Raw genomic sequence first — 10,672 nt, forward strand, 5'->3', positions numbered from 1 at the left:
CAGTGCAGACTGCTATCACATCTTCCAGCCAGGACTAGTCTCTGCAGAAAAGAAGATGCAGTTGTCTATAGCTGATCGCTTCCAGAGCACATTCCCCACTTTTTCCCCAACATCTACACTATGTCAGATGAAGAAAATAAGCAACATAGTGCCACCCTGCACAGTAACAAGACCCCCTTTTGTTCCCCCAATGGAAGGCTATCCACAAAACAAAATTATTTTACAGCAGTGATAATGTCCTGTGATTGGCCCCTACAGTAATTATGTCCCCACTTGCCACCATAAACCAATAATGTATGTTCCTCATCCTGACCCCCATACTGTAATTACATCACCCATTTATTTAATAAGGTCTCAGATCTTGTGCCCCTTTATTTAATGTCCCCATCCTGGGCCCCTTTGTTTACTGTTCACATCTTAGTCCCCTATGTTGCCCCCATCTTGGACCCCAATCTACTTTAATATGGTCCCCATTCTGGGCTCCTTTTTTTAAATGCCCCTATCCTAGGCCCCTATGTTCAATTTAATAATGTCCCCATCCTGGGCCCCTATGTCAGGCCCTAGGTCCACTACCCTGCACAATCTCAGAGGGGAAAAAATTCTTCACAGCTTCCTGCGCTCCCCGGCATCCTTTTGCAGCTCCATATTCGGTGTGATCGTTAAAATGGCTGCCGATTGCAGCTATGACAGGGCGCCCTGCTCTTTGACAGGCAGTGCGTTGGCATCACATAGCAGTAACATTGAAAGGCCACCGGCAAAAAAAAGGCTGCAGGCTCCATTTAACGTCACTGTTATGTGACGTCAGTGTGCGGCCTGTCACAGAGCAGAGCGCCCTGTCACAGCTGCAGCTGGCGTTCATCTTGATGTGCATCCTGAGTGCTGTCTACAGGTTTTCATGGGCCCCGGGCGAAAGAGTCTCAGTGGATTTCTTTAACACATACCCCGTTTCATAATGCACAGATACGGCAGAGAAATATACTGTAGGTATAGTACAATGCGAAAGATTTCACATATCACTCATGTAATGTAAGAAGTATCTATTGTAAATTCTACAATAGCTCAGAAACCAGTGAATCCTCGCAGCGCACAGAGTGACTACAGACTTATCATTTTAGACCGGACAATATAGTCTTCCATACAGTTTTATGGGCACCACATAGTCCTTCATACAGAATATGGACACCACATAGTCTTCCATACAGTATTATGGACCCAATATAGTTCTCCATACAGTATTATGAGCCCAATATAGTCCTCCATACAGAATTATGGGCACCACATAGTCCTCAATACAGTATTATGGGTCCCATATACTGCTCCATACAGTATAATAGGCACCACATAGGACACCACACAGAATAATGGGCCCCATATATTGCTCCATACAGAATAATAAGCCCCATATATTGCTCCACATAGTATAATGGGCCCTATATATTGCTCCATACAGTATATAATGGCCCCATATATTACTCCATACAGTATAATGGGCCCCATATATTGTTCCATACAGTATAATAGCCCCATATATTGCTCCATACAGTATAATAGATCCCATATATTGCTCCATACAGTATAATGGGCCTCTTAAATGGGTCCCAAATATTGCTCATATAGTATTATGGGCACCAACATAATGCTCCATACAGTATATAATGGGACCTACATATTGCTTTATACAGTATATGATGGGCCCTATATAATGCTCCATACAGTATAATTGGCCCCATATATTGCTCCAAACAATATAATGGATCCCATAAAATGCTCCAAACAGTATATAATAGGCCCTATACAATGATCCATACAGTATAATGGGACCCTTATAATGCTCCACAGTATATGTGTCCCATATAATACTCAATATAGTATAATGTGCCCCATATATTGCGACATACATTACATAATGGCCCCATATATTGCTTCATACAGTATAATGGGTCCCATTTAATGCTCCATACAGTATTATGGGCCCTATGTATTGCTCCATACAGTATAATGTGCACCATATATTGCTCCATACAGTATAATAGCCCCATATATTGCTCCATACAGTATATTGAGCCTTATAATTTTCCATACAGTATAATGGGGCCCATATATTTCTCATACAGTATTATGGGCACCCACATAATGCTCCACACAGTATATAATGGGTCACATATAATGCTCCATACAGTATAATGGGACCCATATAATGCTCCATACAGTATAACAATATGTAATAGGACCTATATATTGATCCATATAGTATAATGGTCCCCATATAATGTTCCATTCAGTATATATTGGGCCTCATATAATGCTCCATACAGTATAATGGGACCCATATAATGCTCCATACAGTATATAATGTGCCATATAGTATGTGCCCTATACAGTGCTCCATACAGTATAATTGGACCCATGTAGTGCTCCATACAATATATAATGGGCCCCATATAATGCTTGACAGAATAATTGCCCCATATGATGCTCCATACAGAATAATGGCCCCATATAATTCTCCATACAGAATAATGGCCCTATATAATGCTCCATACAGTATATAATCAGCCCTACATAATGCTCCATACAGGATATAATGGGACCAAAATAATGCTGCAAACAGTATATAATCGGCTCCATATAATGCTCCATACAGTATAATGGGCCCATATAATGGTGTATACATGAAAAACTCACCTCTGCCGTTCCCACCGCAGGTCCAATATACACGACGCCTTCTGACTCATTGCAGTGCTCAGGACAGAGAGTGCGCTGTAGTGACGTCATCCCGCCCTCTGTCCTGAGATGTCAGAGAGTCAGAGGGCACTGAAGACACTGCAGCTGCTGGGAATGTGGACAGGTGGGTGTTTGAGGTGAGGCCCGGTGCCAGCACTGTCACCAGGCTCCCTCGTCTCATGGGGCCTCATAGCCCCAGCACTTGCCTGGGTGATGACACTGGCTCTGGTCATGACAGCAGGTCAGGTCTGCGTGCCCGCACCCCTGCCTTCTGCGCATTTAAAGGGCCCATGCCACTAAAAATGTTTTAGTTTTTTTCACCCCACTTCACTCTCTGGAACCTCACATGGCATCTCACCAGTACTCTGCCAGGCTCCGCTTGACCCTGTCCACAAGTGTTTGACAGAAAAAAAGCATGGAGTGGATGTTACAAAGATAAAATTGCAAATATGCAGTATGTAAATTAAATGGGTCCTTCCCACTACACCATTGCCATACATGTGGATGTGAACTGTGGTTTAGCAAATTATGAGACTAAAAAAGTAAGGTAGTGGGTGCCATTTGAATTTGGGAGCGCAGATTTCATTAAAATTTTTTGGGATGTGGAGCTATGTTGCGTTTTCAAAAGAATTTGGCCACCTGTGACATAGAAAGCCAATATTTTTTCCATTAACAGATAATGCACCTGAGTGAGGAGTGACTTGTTTTTTGAAGGATGAGTTTTTATTGGTAGTAGTAAACAGGCTCAGACTGGCCCAAAGAGTAACAGGGGAATCCCCCGGTGGACCCCTGTGCAGATCTGGGCCCCCAAACCCATAGTATTATTATTATATAGAGATATAGGTAAATTTGTGAACGAGGGTTGTGTAATGATTGCATGCAGGTGAAACATGGGCCCCCAAGTCAATGTTTCTGGTGGGCCCTTGGCAACCCAGTCCGACACTGGTAGTAAAGGTCGCATAACATATTTGTTGGCATTTAAGGCTGTGTGCATGCCTAAAATGAGGGACACCGCCATAACAGAGGCCAGATAGAGTTAAAAAAGTCTACAACAGCCTCTTAGTGGATGGTTCTGTCAAGGACTTAATCCGCATTGTTTGGGATATAGACGGAAACTCCGACATAAGTACTCAATGTAGAGCGCAGGATAAATGTTAACCAAACCTCCTACTGATTTTTGAGAGGTAGAATTGACAAATAAATAGCAGTTCTAGAATTACGGTATTTGAGGTACTCTATTCTTTGGGGTCTGTACTATTACAGCAATACCAGATTTGTATTGATTTTATGGTTTGCTTTTTTACATACTAAAAGCAATATACAGTGGGGAAAAAAGTATTTAGTCAGTCAGCAATAGTGCAAGTTCCACCACTTAAAAAGATGAGAGGCGTCTGTAATTTACATCATAGGTAGACCTCAACTATGGGAGACAAACTGAGAGAAAAAAATCCAGAAAATCACATTGTCTGTTTTTTTTTTCATTTTATATGCATATTATGGTGGAAAATAAGTATTTGGTCAGAAACAAAATTTCATCTCAATACTTTGTGATATATCCTTTGTTGGCAATGACAGAGGTCAAACGTTTTCTGTAAGTCTTCACAAGGTTGCCACACACTGTTGTTGGTATGTTGGCCCATTCCTCCATGCAGATCTCCTCTAGAGCAGTGATGTTTTTGGCTTTTCGCTTGGCAACACGGACTTTCAACTCCCTCCAAAGGTTTTCTATAGGGTTGAGATCTGGAGACTGGCTAGGCCACTCCAGGACCTTGAAATGCTTCTTACGAAGCCACTCCTTCATTGCCCTGGCGGTGTGCTTTGGATCATTGTCATGTTGAAAGACCCAGCCACGTTTCATCTTCAATGCCCTTGCTGATGGAAGGAGGTTTGCACTCAAAATCTCACGATACATGGCCCCATTCATTCTTTCATGTACCCGGATCAGTTGTCCTGGCCCCTTTGCAGAGAAACAGCCCCAAAGCATGATGTTTCCACCACCATGCTTTACAGTAGGTATGGTGTTTGATGGATGCAACTCAGTATTCTTTTTCCTCCAAACACGACAAGTTGTGTTTCTACCAAACAGTTCCAGTTTGGTTTCATCAGACCATAGGACATTCTCCCAAAACTCCTCTGGATCATCCAAATGCTCTCTAGCAAACTTCAGACGGGCCCGGACATGTACAGGCTTAAGCAGTGGGACACGTCTGGCACTGCAGGATCTGAGTCCATGGTGGCGTAGTGTGTTACTTATGGTAGGCCTTGTTACATTGGTCCCAGCTCTCTGCAGTTCATTCACTAGGTCCCCCCGCGTGGTTCTGGGATTTTTGCTCACCGTTCTTGTGATCATTCTGACCCCACGGGGTGGGATTTTGCGTGGAGCACCAGATCGAGGGAGATTATCAGTGGTCTTGTATGTCTTCCATTTTCTAATTATTGCTCCCACAGTTGATTTCTTCACTCCAAGCTGGTTGGCTATTGCAGATTCAGTCTTCCCAGCCTGGTGCAGGGCTACAATTTTGTTTCTGGTGTCCTTTGACAGCTCTTTGGTCTTCACCATAGTGGAGTTTGGAGTCAGACTGTTTGAGGGTGTGCACAGGTGTCTTTTTATACTGATAACAAGTTTAAACAGGTGCCATTACTACAGGTAATGAGTGGAGGAAAGAGGAGACTCTTAAAGAAGAAGTTACAGGTCTGTGAGAGCCAGAAATCTTGATTGCTTGTTTCTGACCAAATACTTATTTTCCACCATAATATGCAAATAAAATGAAAAAAAAACAGACAATGTGATTTTCTGAATTTTTTTTTCTCAGTTTGTCTCCCATAGTTGAGGTCTACCTATGATGTAAATTACAGACGCCTCTCATCTTTTTAAGTGGTGGAACTTGCACTATTGCTGACTGACTAAATACTTTTTTTCCCCACTGTATATATATATATATACACTCACTGGCCACTTTATTAGGTACACCATGCTAGTAAGGGGTTGGACCCCCTTTTGCCTTCAGAACTGCCTCAATTCTTCGTGGCAGAGATTCAACAAGGTGCTGGAAGCATTCCTCAGAGATTTTGGACCATATTGACATGATGGCATCACACAGTTGGCGCAGATTTGTCGGCTGCACATCCCTGATGCGAATCTCCCGTTCCACCACATCCCAAAGATGCTCTATTGGATTGAGATCTGGTGACTGAGGAGGCCATTTGAGTACAGTAAACTCATTGTCATGTTCAAGAAACCAATCTGAGATGATTCGAGCTTTATGACATGGCGCATTATCCTGCTGAAAGTAGCCATCAGATGTTGGGTACATTGTGGTCATAAAGGGATGGACATGGTCAGCAACAATACTCAGGTAGGCTGTGGCGTTGCAACGATGCTCAATTGGTACCAAGGGGCCCAAAGAGTGCCCAGAAAAAATTCCCCACACCATGACACCACCACCACCAGCCTGAACCGTTGATACAAGGCAGGATGGATCCATGCTTTCATGTTGTTTACGCCAAATTCTGACCCTACCATCCGAATGTCGCAGCAGAAATCGAGACTCATCAGACCAGGCAACGTTTTTCCAATCTTCTACTGTCCAATTTCGATGAGCTTGTGCAAATTGTAGCCTCAGTTTCCTGTTCTTAGCTGAGAGGAGTGGTACCCAGTGTGGTCTTCTGCTGCTGTAGCCCATCTGCCTCAAAGTTCGACGCACTGTGCGTTCAGAGATGCTCTTCTGCCTACCTTGGTTGTAACGGGTGGCAATTTGAGTCACTGTTGCCTTTCTATCAGCTCGAACCAGTCTGCCCATTCTCCTCTGACCTCTGGCATCAACATGGCATTTCCGGCCACAGAACTGCCGCTCACTGGATTTTTTTTCTTTTTCGGACCATTCTCTGTAAACCCTAGAGATGGTTGTGCGTGAAAATCCCAGTAGATCAGCAGTTTCTGAAATTCTCAGACCAGCCCTTCTGGCACCAACAATCATGCCACGTTCAAAGGCACTCAAATCACCTTTCTTCCCCATACTGATGCTCGGTTTGAACTGCAGGAGATTGTCTTGACCATGTCTACATGCCTAAATGCACTGAGTTGCCGCCATGTGATTGGCTGATTAGAAATTAAGTCTTAACACACAGTTGGACAGGTGTACCTAATAAAGTGGCCAGTGAGTGTATATATATATATATATATATATATATATACACAAACACACATATATAACAAAAAAAGCAGCACAAAAAAAAGCAATTGGGTGCAAAAAACCCTCCAGGCAGTTGGTAAACCTTTGCAATAGTATGCAAAAAAAGATGAGGGCAGCACACCGGTAGATAAAATTCAAGTGTGCTTTATCGGCCCATGTGCTTTTTTGGATTATATATATATATATATGTATATATATATTTATTTATATATACACACACACAGTGTTTTCGCTGACGCTTCTTTGGGGCACACAGGAACCATGGAACACTCTGCTGCCACCTGGAGTATGACACTAATAACACATCTTTCGAAAAGAAAATTGTCTCCTCCCCAGAAGACTATAACTCACCTACTAACACCAGACTCCTCAGTTAAGCTTAGTGTCAGTTGAAGGCAGACATGGGGTCTGAGTCTCAGATAAGTTCAAACCTAAAGTAATTAAAAAAAAAACACGGCACTCTATGTGATGTTCAGTTGTAGGTGCTCAAGTAGGGTATCCAGCCCGTTGTATCAACAATATAGAAAAACTGGGCACTCAAAAGGTAGCAAAGGAAGAAAGTTCCATTTATCATGCATCAAGACAATATGTTGTTATTGAATGTTTTCGGTCAACAACAGGACCTTCATCAGAACAGCCTTTAATCCGGATGAAGAACATACATATAAATATTGAAGAAACTAAAGAACAGAAATATATGTCAAACAATGTGAAAGTAAAAAATCAGATAATCTTTTGATTAGTATAACATGTCAAAAAAAGAAAAAAAAACATCCAGAGTATGGCAGTTGCCACGGGAACCATATCCCAAGAGGAAAGCATGGAGCTAAAAGAGGTACAAAATAATCCATGTGAAACAAAATTACATTTGTTTATCTAAAGCTGAAGCAGTAAGGAAAATTAAAGCAGAGCTGAAAAGCGTTAATTAAGGTAACTATATCAGTTGTAAAGGATATATGTGCTCCATGGTAGAAATGTCTAGGAAAGGAAGTCCAATGGCACCTGGTTCAGTAGTATAGATGAAGGAATTCGGCTCATATAACGATACTTCCAAAGGCTTGTGATTAGGCGCCTGGGGAATGGAAATTATGTATAAGTTAGGTACGTATGAACTTCTAATGCTGTCAAAGGGGGAAAAGAAGATTAAGGGCCTGCTTATGTATGGAATTACCTTAAAGAACAAGTCTTGCGAGATAATATTCTTAAGTGCAACATAGTGATAGTGACTATATGGGGTTTAAAATTTGTTTGTCATTTTTCTGTTTGTCCATAGGTATGTCAAGAGCCAAGGTACACTTGTACTAATTTTATATAACAGAATGTGGAATTTTAGTCGGATGTGATCTTGGGTATATAAGGAAAGAGGAGATATATCTGAAGATCAAGCTTTTTAAAGCCCCTCAAATGTAACCTGTAGCCCCCACATGTTACCTTGATGCCATGGTCCAATCTATGTATAAACAGCGCGTCTGTGGCGTGCGATAAATGTTGCTGGGGATCTACGCTGGATGCATCATAAAGCAGAATGTTAGGTATACCCCTGTTGCAGAGTATTGATATATTCCCAAACGTATTAAATGGATGCGGGAGGAATGAGTATGCAGAGACAGCGCGTCTGTGGTGTGCGATCACTGTCTCTGTGGATGTGCCCTGTGTATCCGGCAGGTGCTTCCGAATTAAGTTGTCCTATTCCGGAAGGGTCCATGTCACGTGATGGCACCGGTCATCGCGGTTACATGTGTGTCAGTGGGTGTCACTCTGCCCTAAAGGTCAGCATTCCGGAGTTTCCTCTTCACTGTAGATGTAGACACTGGCGTTTTGCGTGTACTATTTAATGAAGCTGCCAGTTCAGGACCTGTGAGGCGTCAATTTCTCAAACTACAGGCTCTAATGTACTTGTCTTGTTGAACAGTTGTGCAGTGGGGGTCTCCCACTTCTCTTTCTACTCTGGTTAGAGCCTGTTTGTGCTCTCCTCTGAAGGGAGTATTATACACCGTTGTAGGGAATCTTCAGTTTCTTGGCAATTTTTCGTATGGAATAGCCTTCATTTCTAAGAACAAGAATAGACTGTCAAGTTTCACATGAAAGTTCTTTTTTTTCTGGCCATTTTGAGAGTTTAATGGAACCAGCAAATGTAATGCTCCAGATTCTCAACTAGCTCAAAGGAAGGTCAGGTTTATAGCTTCTCTATTCAGCCAAACTGTTTTCAGCTGTGCTAACATACTTGCACATGGGTTTTCAAGGGTATTCTAACCATCCATTAGCCTTCTTACACAGGTAGCAAACACAACGTACCATAAGAACACTGGAGTGATGGTTGTTGGAAATGGGCCTCTATACACCTATGAAGATATTGCATTACAAACCAGACGTTTGCAGCAAGAATAGTCATTTACCACATTATCAATGTATAGAGTGTAGTGTTGAGCATTCCGATACCGCAAGTATCGGGTATCGGCCGATACTTGCTGTATCGGAATTCCGATACCGACTTCCGATATTTTTTCAATATCGGAATTCGGCATCGGAATCGGAAGTTCAGTTGATTGACGGCCTGACGTCATCATGATGCGCGGTGTGTGCGCATCATGATGCGCCGTCATTTCGGGCCTTCCGGGGGGCTGTGCCGGCCTGCCGGGGGGCTGTGCCGGCCTGCCGGGGGGCTGTGCCGGCCTGCCGGGGGGCTGTGTGGACTGCCCGGGGTCTGTACCGGCCTGCCGGGGGGCTGTGCCTGCCTGCCGGTGGTCTGTGCACCCTGTGGGGGTCTGTACCGGCCTGCCGGGGGGCTGTGCCGGCCTGCCGGTGGTCTGTGCACCCTGTGGGGGTCTGTACCGGCCTGCCGGGGGGCTGTGCCGGCCTGCCGGGGGGCTGTGCTGATGTCCGGGGGTCTGTGCAAGCATCGTCCGATGGGACTACAAGTCCCATCGGGCGATGCCTGCTACCATGACAGTGATTGACACATTAGCCAATGATGGGACAGTAGTAGTCCCATCATCCGGCTAATGTGTTAAATGTTAAAAAAAAAAAAAAATACTACATACATACTACATACATACTACATATATACTACATACATACTACATACATGCTACATACATGCTACATACATACTACATATATACTACATACTACATACATACTGCATGCTACATACATACTACATACATACTACATACATACTACATGCATGCTACATATATACTACATGCTACATACATACCACATACATACTACATGCATGCTACATATATACTACATGCTACATACATACCACATACATACTACATACATACTACATATATGCTACATACATACTACATACATACTACATACATACTACATGCATGCTACATACATACTACATATATACTACATGCATGCTACATACATACTACATGCTACATACATACTACATATATACTACATACATACTACATACATACCACATATATACTACATACATGCTACATACATGCTACATACATACTACATGCTACATACATACCACATACATACTACATACATGCTACATATATACTACATGCATGCTACATACATATTACATATATACTACATGCATGCTACATACATACTACATGCTACATGCATGCTACATACATACTACATACATACTACATGCTACATACATACCACATATATACTACATACATACAATACATTCATACAATACATACATAGACATACAGTACATATAACATAGAGTAACATACTTACCAATACTTGTCACATTGTTC

The sequence above is a fragment of the Dendrobates tinctorius genome, unplaced genomic scaffold (genome assembly GCF_039654945.1).
Source record: "Dendrobates tinctorius isolate UK_male_01 unplaced genomic scaffold, ASM3965494v1 ptg000127l, whole genome shotgun sequence".
NCBI lineage: Eukaryota > Metazoa > Chordata > Amphibia > Anura > Dendrobatidae > Dendrobates > Dendrobates tinctorius.